General features: G+C 43.7%; 1 protein-coding gene across 2 annotated transcripts in view; it reads left to right on the forward strand.

Annotated features, from left to right (window-relative positions):
- The window catches only part of EPHX2 (epoxide hydrolase 2), a 3146492-nt gene that overhangs the window by 1667729 nt on the left and 1466285 nt on the right, over positions 1-12478 (forward strand). The gene's annotated exons all lie outside the window — the stretch shown is intronic.

Raw genomic sequence — 12478 nt, forward strand, 5'->3', positions numbered from 1 at the left:
ACATCGACACCACATTATCGACAAACCATAAACACGACACCTCACATGCCCGACAAACAAGTAACCGACGGTCCACAAACACGAAACCCCATACACTGCACACACCACAATAACAACAATCAACTAACAAAACACATCCCCTTATCCAAAAACCACACACAGAACACAAGCACACCAAACTCCTCACAAACCCACACTAAACCTCACACACACAACTATGTACAACCCTAACCCAAACCCTTACCCTAAGGTCCGTCACTATCGCACACTCAGCTAACCCGCCTAACCCTAATTCACTTAACCCTTCCTAACCCAAAATACCACTACCGACACTTACATAACCCGCCCTAACCCTAACTCACTTAACCGCTAACCCAAAAATACCACTACCAAGACACTTACATAACCCGCCTAACCCTAACTCACTTAACCCGCTAACCCAAAACATACCACTACAGCACACTTACCTAACCCGCGCCCTAACCCTAACTCACTTAACCCACCCCTATCCCCACAGACTGTCACTATCCACACTTACCTTACTCGCACCCTAACATCCGTCACTCCCGCATACTCACACAGCCTTCTTTCCAACTTACTATCCCTGGCGGCATGTTCATCCAGAAGCGTCGGTCTTCCGAGTGTCGATCATCTGGCGCCGCTAATCCGTTGTCGGTGATGTCGGCTGTCGATCTTCTAACCTAGACCCATATATATATATATATATATATATATATATATATATATATATATATATATCTATATATATATCTATATATCTATATAAATAAATAGATGTATGTATATATGTGTGTGTGTGTGTGTGTGTGTGTAAATGTACACACACACACACACACACACACACACACACACACACACACACACACACACGCACACAAAACCATGTACCAGTTAACATGAACAGAGGACCAACAATACCTTGAAGGAGTTGCATAGCTGACTTTTGAAGTGGAAGTGGTAGACAAGAGGACCACGGATGGATCAGATGTCATACTCCCAAGAAGACCATGGATGGATCAGATGTCGTACTCCCAAGAGGGCCACAGATGGATCAGATGTCGTACTCCCAAGAGGACCAAGGATGGATCAAATGTCATACTCCCAAGAGGACCACGGATGGATCAGATGTCGTAATCCTTAGTAGATCATTCCATCAGTGGAAGTTTTGTATGTGACCAGCCACTGTCCCTGAGCTATGAAGTGTAAAACGATCTGTGTTGGACATCCCATTACTTCTGAACCAGGCAGTCGGTCTATACCTTTGGAAACTAGCATTGCACGGAATTGTTTCCTAGCCATATTATAATGTACTTTCATAATTCCATAAACACATCCTTGTCTCCAGTACTTTGAAAAGGGGATGCAACTCTCTTATAATTGTCAAAGCATATGGAAAACCACATAATTCAATATAGCCCCATAAATGACCAACCATGGGCACTTTTCATAATATCACCAGTCAGATGATGTGTGCTAAGCATATTATAGCACATGTATATCAGTATCTCAGAAGTGCTCATGGAGAAGCGTATTGTAGCAAGATGTGGTTCTATTTCCTTAGCTGCCAGCATGGCACAGAGCCAATGGCCTCATTACAAAAATGTCCTGCAAACATCTTGAGTATGGCTGTGGTACCTAAATCTAACATAAAAATGATCTGTAGTACGCATTCTTTCCTAGTGCTCATAGAAAGTGGAATTTGTTTAGATACATATGGGATGCCCATTAACTAGAGCCAACAGTCAGTTGTGTGACTGAATATGTCAGAACAAATGTTCATCCCTGAAAAATGTGAGCAGTCAGGGGTGTGCTAAACTACAAACAGAAAAAATTCAAAACTCGCTATAAAATATAAAAGCATTTTTTCATGGATAAGTTCTACTGCACTCCTTGACATGATATCCAAGGGTCTGAGCCCCATCATCTCTACAGCTTATACAAACTTAAACATTGTTGTACAGTGGAGTAATGGAAACTCTCTGAGATACTTTAGTGTCATAATGAATGCATAACAAAACAGAATTGCAGTTTACCATTTGCACTTCTGACTTTTGCACAAAAATGACTCTCAATTCTATTCTGCTCACTCAGTAGTGATATACCAGTGGCACGCTGCTTTTTTATATTCTACCCCCCACAAAATCCACACAGCTTCTGGTTTTACCAGAAGTCACCATGCTGTCCCAGCCCAAAATCCCTCAATTACACTTGTGGGTGTTCTGAGCATGATCTTTAGCCAGAAATGCTCCTTGGATTCTTCAGGAAGCTGACAGGACCCCAAAATGTGTTGCAAATGTGGAACCAGGAGCCATCATTCTTGTAAGGGTCAGTCCTAATTCCTAGCTGGTGGTTTATATAGTGCTGTTAGCATGTTTTTCCACTTCACCTTTGTTAACTTGAGATGACAAGTGAAGCTTCTGGTCTCCACTAGTGGTTTTCCAGGTATTGATTTTCCCCCCAAAACTGTCCACCCAGAACAGAAGAGATAACTGTTGATTGCTTCAGCCTATTCCCGCTGTCTTCCTCTATAGAAAACTCAAGTCTATTGCCAAGTTCAGTTAGCTGACAGTGAAAATATGCACAGATGTATTTTCGTTGGAAAAAAAAAGAGCAACGACATGGTGTTATAGTTTGTATATCCTGGAGTTAGCATATCCCGGAAACTGCAACCATAGATAATGGCATTTCTTCTCCATTGTTAATCATATGCTGAAGAGAGGCACACTCAGGCTCACATACACACTAATGGGCACATTAGTAGGTATCACAGTGGAGCGGAATCAGGTACATGAGTGCTTCTACGTTTGTGTAATAGTTACACATTAGAGTGTGTTCCATGGACACTTCTGGCCTGTGCCAAGCTACACTAGAGCTGGTGCAACAAAGGGTGGCAGCAGAAAGTCGCATAGCTGGCTTGGCAGAAACATTGAATGATGATGAAGCTTAGGACAGTGTTAAAGAGTAGGATGCAGGTGAGCTGCTGGCATCAATCACCTGTGTTTCAATGCTCCACGTAAACACTCACATAGAAACACACACAAAACACCTTGACCATGTGTAAAAATGGGAAAAGGGGTATTGATGATGATGAAATAAAACAGTAAGGCAGTTAGAGTGCAGAGTAAAGCAATGGTTTGTTAACAAGCAACTTCCAGTGGTATAGGTTTGAATCTCTCAACCTCCATTTGCCTACTGTATGACCTTGAGCAAGTCACATAACTAGACAGTGCTTTAGAGCAATTGGCACATTGGACTAGGCTCCTTAATGGTCTTTTTGACTGCATGCCAAGTAGCTACATTTGAACCTATGAACATGCTTCCAGTAACTTATCTAACCTTAATCTCTCCCAACCCCTAAACAAAATAATAAATTCAAAAATAAAGAAGTAAATAAAACACCCCTTTATATTTTTATATACACTTAATTTTTAAGAAAGCTATGAAAACACCACACAGAAAATAAATAAAGATAAAAATGCAACACTGCCAAATACAATAAAATGTCCACAGAAAATAAAGACAAAAACAATGAAGGCAAAATCAAAGCTGGTCATGAAGTCTGACATACAATACTTATTGTTTTGTGCACTGAAAAACCTGATCAGACCCTCAACGGACTTAGCAGTTAAGCACATCAATTATACACAGTAAGTAAAAAAATAAAAAATACCTACAAACTAAAAGTACAGTATGAAACTAGCTTAGGATTCTGACCCCTAGAACCTTCACTAATGGTGTGCATGACGCTACAGACCTTCAGATTAGTAAATATATGCCTCCTTACCAACAGGGGGATAAAACATAAGCCTAATCTGTTATGGTGTGTGTGTGTTGGGGGGGGGGGTTCAGAAACAAATGGTGCATTTCTTTAAAGAAAATAATGAGGTAAACTATGATGTACAGACATGGGATGTGATTCAGAGACACTTTGCTAGGAAGAAAATAGTATAATGTGTCATGTGCAGATGGCTGCATAATAGCATGCAGATGAGTGCCATTATGCTAATGAGAGTCATTGTATAAGTATATGATGAAAACAAACATGATGGCATAATTAAGAAATGTATAAAATTTAAGTGGCAAGCCATGGTCATCAGATTATCTAAATACAATTCTCTGTAAACAGGTGTATAACTCATGCTAAGATGCCAGCACTGGCATCTGATTTTGTTGATCAGCACTTCTTAGCTACTTTGGAAGTCAGTGGTCCATGATGTTGCATGCCACCACCACTCACATTGCAGAAGAGTCTGTCAGTGGCTGACATATCATTAACTGTGTGATGGGGATATTGTTGACTGTTGTGGTGTGGTCAGAGACATCATATAGTAACTAAAAAACATGTGCCATCCTAACATGGAATCAAAGGGGATGCGTGGACTGTCCATACCAATGGACACAATAGTTTTTTGTGGCATTAACAATTCGGCCTCTTATTGGAGGTGTACGAGGAGTTACACAGGCCTCAACCTTGTGAATCCTGTGCCAACTCCTAGACATAGTACTGATGCAGATGGAGGGGCATTATTAGTTAACATGCACATCAGATAAGAAAGTCACTAGTATGCAGGCATTCAACAACATGGCAGATTTCCCAGAGGTCATGGGTGATCATTGTCTGTACCTACATTGCTCTCAAGGCCCCACCTGTTCCACATGGCATCTGGTATATCAACTGAAAGGGCTTCCTTTCTATCTGCTGTCAGGTGAAGTGCAGTGCACAGGGTATTATATGCAATGTGTCTGTCCACCATCCATGCCTTTGCTGTGCTTCTTTCATCTGATACACATGTGATCTATGCCAACATTTCATATAGAGAGATTTTCCATATAGTTAACTATTAGGTATGTGCACTTATTGTCAATCATAGTCGCCATGAAGTTCTAGTCTGAGGAGCACAGGTAGCAGACCACTAGTAATAGTGTTTGCTGTGGTGTTTTGCAGCAGTGCCATGTATGCCTTGAAGCCATGACTGATGACCCTTACCCACAACTGCCAGAGCATGACATAGATGGAGTACAACATCACAGTATTGCAAACACAGAACACTGTCAAATATGTTTTTGGAGTGTTGAAGTCCTGCTTTCACTGTCTAGGCACATCCGGTGATGCACTGTAGTATGTTTCAGAGATGTGCAGAAATATATTTGTTGTCTGTGCCATGCTGTATGTCATGGTGCTGTGAAAACTGTTACAACAAGACAAGCTCATAGCACTGGCTGACATACCCCTGCCAAAAGCAGAGGAATTGTCAGAAGATGCGGCTGTAACTTGCCCTCCTTTCAGGCAGAGGTGGATCTAGAATGTCATGATACAAGTAAAGAGACATTATCTGGTCCAAAATTATGGTCTATGACATGTCAAACGCAGAGCAAAAGTGATGCATGCATTTATACATCCAAGCTGTATATTCTAGTGGATTGACTGGCCACTCTGTGCAGAAGACATTACCATAACCCCATTAACTACATGGGTAGGTACAGCACAGTTGTCATCATTTGCATGGGTGGGGGGAACAAACAGAAAAATAGGACAGCAACCCTATGGAAGAGTCATGGGTTGTACCTGTGGTGAGCATGCATATGGTTAGTGTGTGGTTGAGTGTCATGAATCGCATCTTCAGGTGTTGGGGTGGAAGTTTCAGGGATTGCATACTGGCTGGGTGGGCCATGTAGCCATGCAGTATCAGGTCTGGTGATAACTGGTCCAGGGGAAGGCATAGCATATCAGTTGTATGTGTGGGAATGCTATTTTGCCCCCTGCTATATGTTTCTGGCAAATGGCTTGTGTCCACTGTGCTGTGGTCAGATTTTGGTATGTGTAGGCTATGGTATGGATACAGAGGAATGGGCTGGTTTTGAACTGCAGGACTGAGTGGGATGACTGGTGGGATGTGCCCACACTGGTGTCAGCCATGTCCAGATGAGTGCCCACAGTCAAGGATAGAGGCCATTGTGGAGCTAGAGAAGCACTGACCAAATCCATCTGCATGCCCAATACCAAGGATGAAGGCAGCCATTGACAATTTGGCCATCTCATGAATAGTGTATGCCATCTGTGTGTCTTCTGGCTCTGCATGCATGCTGCCCACTACTGTGACCATAGTGGCTGGTTCTGTGCAACAGAAAGGTTTTAAAGTAGACTTCCATTACCTATAGTCTCGTGAAGTGGTTCAAGTAAGCTATGCATCACACTGAGCAGCTCTGACACGTTCTGATTAGCAGCAGCCTGTGTTTGGATCACAGCCCTACACATCTGCTAACAAAGGCCAAAGATAACGCCCATGTCATAGAACATTCTGACTTCATGGCACTAATGGCCTCCTACACAACTCTCACCAAAGATATGAGTGCATACCTCAGAGGTATCTGTTGTGAGGCTGAAAAGGATGGGGTGCCCTATGCTAATGAACAAGTGATTTTAGAGACTCATCCTAAACCACTGTAGATCCCTCAGCTGTGGGAGACAGGAGTGTCCTTCTACTGAAAGCATTACTGACTGTGCCACTGTGTCTTTGGAGTGTGCCAGGTGCACAGTGCCATCATTATCAGCCTCTAGAGAGACACTAACATTAGGCATGTGCTGACTTGCACTGCATTCTTTCATTGGGACCCGTAAGTATATTTAAATAACTTACAATTTGAAAGCTGGTGTTTGTGTGATATCCACCACTGTGCAACGTGCAGACTACTATGAATCTACAAAAGTTAGGGGTACATGCATACCTTGTAGTTCAGGTTATGACTGTTGCAACAGTATGCCCCTGGATGATAGATATGTTTGCTGCTGTGTTTGAGTAAATCATGCATAGGTGCCAGGCAGCATCCTATAGGAATGGCATGTGCCACTAATCACCTAAGACATCCATCACAGACACTCAGGAAGTCATGTTTCATGGTGCAGGTAGTTTGTGTGTCAGCTCTCGTGTCTCTACAACACACAAATGCATATGGATATATGTGACTAACCTGTCTACCACATCTGTTCCTCTGCAGTATGAGTGTTCCCTCATTGACAACACTGTGGGACTGCGGGTGCTCTTCTGAGTCTGTGAGCTGTCACTGTGGTGGGGTTGCACCTTCAGTGGTTGATCTGTTCCTGGCTATGCTCTGAGCCTTGATCTGGGCATGAAGGGCAATGTCACTCATTCTGCAATGTACAGTTGTGTCCACCAGCTGTATTAATGATGTGCACCAGTGCTTGCTTCACCTGGTCCTTGAAGGTCCTTCAAGGTCTTTCTGCTTTACCACTGTGCAGAATACTTCTGACATGTGTGTAGGTACTGCAATGTGTGGTGAACAACTTCTTGCCCTGCCATTCCTTTTGCGCTGTGATAAGTAAGGCACACCTCTGAGTACCACATGTGGATCAGTGTGGGTATGCAGTACTATCCATGTCAGCCATTACCTGCCACCTGACTTTCCGTAGGACCCCCTTGGTTGGCAGCCTTGTGTTCACCTGTGAGGTAACTTTTCTGACATTGTGACATACTGTATTATGAGAGCTGTGGGCATGTGAGGCTTGTGCTTGTCTGTTGTGCATGTGCTAATAACATGGTTTGTGCCCAGTGTACTGGAGTCCTAGCATACCTCTTAGCCTCTATTGCTGCCTATGTGTATATGTATCAGTGTAAACTGACATGTTAGAACTGTGATTGAGCCTACCTATTCCTTGGGCACTGGTTGGATGCGCATCCCTGCAGGCCTGCAAAAAAATCCTGCTTGTTCCATCTGCCCTGGCCAGATGCACATACTTTCATAAGAATATAATCTGTCTGTGTGCCCTGACTGTATGCACCGCACCAACAGGACTGTGACCTGCCCTGCTTGTACCATATACTGTAGCAGAATAGACACCCAACCTAAACAAATGCAACCTGGCATCACCCACTCTGTTTTTTGTACCCTGGCTGGATGCATACTCCCTCCCACAGACATGACTGTAATGTGTCCTTGTTTGTTTCCTGTGCCGTATCAGTTTGTGCACCCCAGCCTGTTGGAACCATGCAACATGGTACCTCAGTATGACGGTGTCTGTAATGTTTGGTGAGGTCCATCACCACATATCCTGCCTGCTGCCACTTTTCCTCTGTGCCAGTACACTCTAATATCCACATTATTTGGAATCTTGATGATGATGCTTGCTGCAGTGTGGTTTCCTACAAAATGGGAACTGTGGATTTTATCATGTTAAACAGGTCTTATCCCACATTATTATGGTACTGAGGCGACTAATTTTGTTTGTCTGTGAATTGCACCAAAAATTCAATAGGTTATAACCTGAATTCTGAGCTACAGAGCTCACCACAGGATGTGTCCCATCATCAGGCTAATGACCATGGTCATCAAGCTGCCTAGATCCTTTTCGTGGCTGTTGATACGCATGTAGTTCCTATATTGTGTGCTGATATGGGGATCCTTGCTGCATTTATGTTGTCCTTCCTCATGATTCTAACCATGTGTTATGTTAACATAAATGGGCATTGAGCTACTATACTGCAAATTGATTTACACAGCACATAATGTGTATGACATGCAACATTGTGTCCTGGCTATTATTTTCAGTGTAGGACTTGACCTGGTGAGTGGACACAGCATTAGCAGGATCTGACTCTGGCAGAGCTCCTGAAAGGTGCAATGTGGATAGTATATTCTTTTTACACCTGCTGCACTTGCAAGATAGGATGGACCTGCTCTGGTATTGTGAAGGTCCCTTATATAAACTGGATGCCTTCCACATGCTTAAATCAGCACCTATCCAGGCATGTCTAAGGGTCAGCTACCATTGTTTTCTCCTCTCTACCTGATGAATCTGGGCATCTTGGGGCAATGCAGCAATTGCCTCATGTACACAGACAACCCTCTCCTCCTACCACCCAACACTGCAACCTGTGAGAGATGCACTTATATAACCAAACTGGAAGCAAAGCTCTCTTCACCCAAGACTGGACTAGTCAGTCAAGAGGAGAAGGTAAACACTTGCACCACACCATACTCATCACATAGTCCCTCAAAACCTACACCACCAAAACACACACATAGAAACACAAAACACACACCTACATTTGTGGAGGCTCTCAAAAAAATCTACCCAAGCAACAGGGACCTCCAAAGCAGAAACGCAAGCAACCTCCACGCCCCAGCACAACCCAAATGACACATAGCGCACAAACTCAGTGTGCCACTCAACCACAGTCAATAAGGCATAACAACGTACCTAACACTCTAGTCATAGGTGACTCTATAGTCAGGCACACTGATGTTCCACTCACCAGGCTAAACAAGGAGAATGTCACTGTCAGCTGCCTGTCAGGTGCCAGGATCCACCACATAATGCATGCACTCAGGTCACTCCACAGCAAGTACAAATATGACTCTCTCATTGTCCATGTTGGTGTGAATGACCTGAGATGTACTATCTGGACTACATGAAAAGAGACATGGAGGAGCTTTCTGATCTTGTAGCCCAGGCAGGTATGATCCTAGCCCTGAGTAGCATCCTGCCATCACCCAGAATGATACCACAGTACAAGGACAAAATGACTGACTTCAACAATTGGCTAAGCTTCTGGTGTCATTCTAAGGGGATCCAGTATCTGTCTGCCTGGGATGACATGATCGACAAACCACGATGCTTTGCCAGAGATGGCCTGCACCTGTCACCCTTGGGATTCCGGATACTGGCTAAGGCTCTTGCCACCCTTATAGTGCCTTTTTTAGGCAAGATTCAAATGACAAATTCACCACCATAACAGGTACAAGCAAGCAAAATCTGAGGGTAATGCTACTCAATGCTAGAAGTCTAAACCTCAAAATGCACTCACTCAAGGCACTCCTTAAAATGGAGAACATCAGCATCTGTGCAGTGACAGAGACCTGGTTCAAGGCTCCAGAGAGCACCCCTGCATTACCAGGCTATAATTCATACCACACCTTTTGGCCACCTAACTTGGACCAAAGCACTAAAGGCGGAGGCGTGTCCATATTCATTAAGGATATCTACACCTCCAGGCTAGTTGCTCAGCATAATGCATCTGAGATTATCCAAGTGCAATTCACTCTGGGCAAAACTGCTATGCAAATTGTAGCTTACTACAGATCCCCCACCACGCCCCAGGATTCCCACTCCTCATTTCTTGATACACTGGAAAATATTAGGGTACAACCTAACACCCTAATAATGGGCGATTTCAACTACACCACCATTAACTGGAAAAACTACTCATGTACCAACTCTTGTGCTCAACGTTTTCTGGAATTCATAAATTCCAATGCCTTGGATCAACTTATCCACATCCCCACCATGGGCAGCAATATCTTAGGCCTGGTCATTACCAGCATGGGCACCCGGTGTTTCACACCAGAGGTAAATTCCTCGTTGGTCAGATCTGACCATAAGCAAATCACCCTAGACATCCACATCCCAGCCCCACCTCCCATTAGGGAAACCGCCGTAAAAAATTTCTCCAAAACCAACTTCACTCTTCTTAAGACAGAAGTGGCAAACGTTACGACACCCATGCTGACGGACAATAGAGATACGACTACTGAATCCTATAAAATTGCACTTTATAAGCACTTACATGAGTGCATGGATCGTGCAATCCCTAACAGAACCAAGATGCTATCCTCCAAAAAAAGGAAGCCAATCTGCTGATCCCCTGTTATAAACAAACTCTACAACAGAAGAAAGAAACTGTTGCAAAAAAAGAGTAAAATCCCATGATTGGAGGAACTCCGTGGTCAGCCTCAGTAAGAAGCTGAGATCCATCACAAAATCCTCCAGAGCTAGTTACGAAAACAAAATCGCCACTGATTCTAAAGACACCCAAAAAACATTCTACAGCTATATCAAGAATCTCAATGGCAACACTCAGATCTGCTCTGAGTTACAGCACAATGGCACTAAATATACAGAACCAACTGATATTGCCAACATCCTGGCAGATAGGTTCAGTGCTAACTTTACCCCTCTCTCATCCCCTAAAGGGCCCATCTCTATACTGGAAGAATGCAAAGTACCTGTAAACACGGCTGCACAGGTAAAAAACACACTCTCCAAAGCCAAGAACATATCATCCATGGGACCTGACAACATCCCAGGCTGCGTTCTACATGAACTACATAACAGACTGGCACCCCACCTAAGTACCATGTTCAATCATAGCCTCACCTCAGGCTTTGTGCCCACTGAATGGCGCATAGCAACGGTTATCTCACTCCACAAAGGGGGAGCCACCACAGACCCCAGGAACTACCGCCCCATTAGCCTGATGAGCCTGGTCTGCAAGGCTATGGAGTGTATCATCATGGAACTTATAAACAATGACATTGGTAATCTCCAAAATCTGGACCCTACCTAGTTCAGGTTTGTTAAAGCCAGATCATGTCTCCTAAACCTGATAGACTTCTTTGAAGTGGTCACCAAAGCTGTATTTGAGGGTAAGGTGGTACACACAGCCTATCTAGATCTCGCCAAGGCTTTCAAGACCATCCCCCACTCTGGAATTATAGACAAACTCACTAAACTAGGTATAAATCCCTATGTCACAAGATGGGTTGCCAACTGGCTCACTGACCGAACCCACACTGTGAAAGTAGCAGACTCTAAATCCAACTTCAGACCAGTGACAGGTGGAGTACCACAGGGTTCAGTCCTAGGTCCTCTCCTGTTTGGTATCTACTTCTCTGAAGTACAGGCTAACACAGAAGGTCTTTGGCTAACAAAGTTCACAGATGACTGCAAACTAGGAGCCATAATCAAATCTCCTAATGATGTGGATATCCTACAAAAGGGCCTCACTGAGACAGATGCCTGGTGTGAAAGCCATGGCCTCAAGCTCAATGCCAAAAAGTGCATTGTCATCTGTTTTGGTAAAAACTCTGTACACATGAACTACCACATAGGCGGTAGTCTACTTAACACTGAAAGTGTGACAATAGACCTTGGGACACAGGTGGGCAGTAGTCTCTCCTTTGATAATCACATTGCCACAGTAGTCAGGAAATCCTTCTGTGTGGCACACCTCATCACAAAAGGTTTCTCATCCAGGAAAAAAGAGGTCATTGTTCCCCTCTACTCATCACTCATTAGACCCATTATAGAGTACAGTGCTCCTTTTGATATGTACCTCACAAGACATCTACAACAACTGAAAAGGCCACATAAATTCCTCACAAAGAGGATTACCAGTCTCAAACAGATGGCCCTACGCAGACCGTCTCAAAAAACTCCAGCTTTACTCTGTCGCATATTGCCTACTCAGAGGCGATCTCTGCCTAACATACATAGCTATGTCAAACCCAGAGCTGTTGGACATGATCCACATAAAGAAATCCCAGTCCCTCCGAGCTACATGCTCTAGGGACCTACAACTTGTCACCACAATAAACAGAACATGCTGGTGGGATAAATTCCTGTCTCAGAGACTTCCCATACTCTGGAACAAACTACCTA

Source organism: Protopterus annectens, chromosome 2.part1 (assembly GCF_019279795.1).
Source record: "Protopterus annectens isolate FY-2018-M chromosome 2.part1, PAN1.0, whole genome shotgun sequence".
In the NCBI taxonomy this organism is placed as follows: Eukaryota; Metazoa; Chordata; order Ceratodontiformes; family Protopteridae; genus Protopterus; species Protopterus annectens.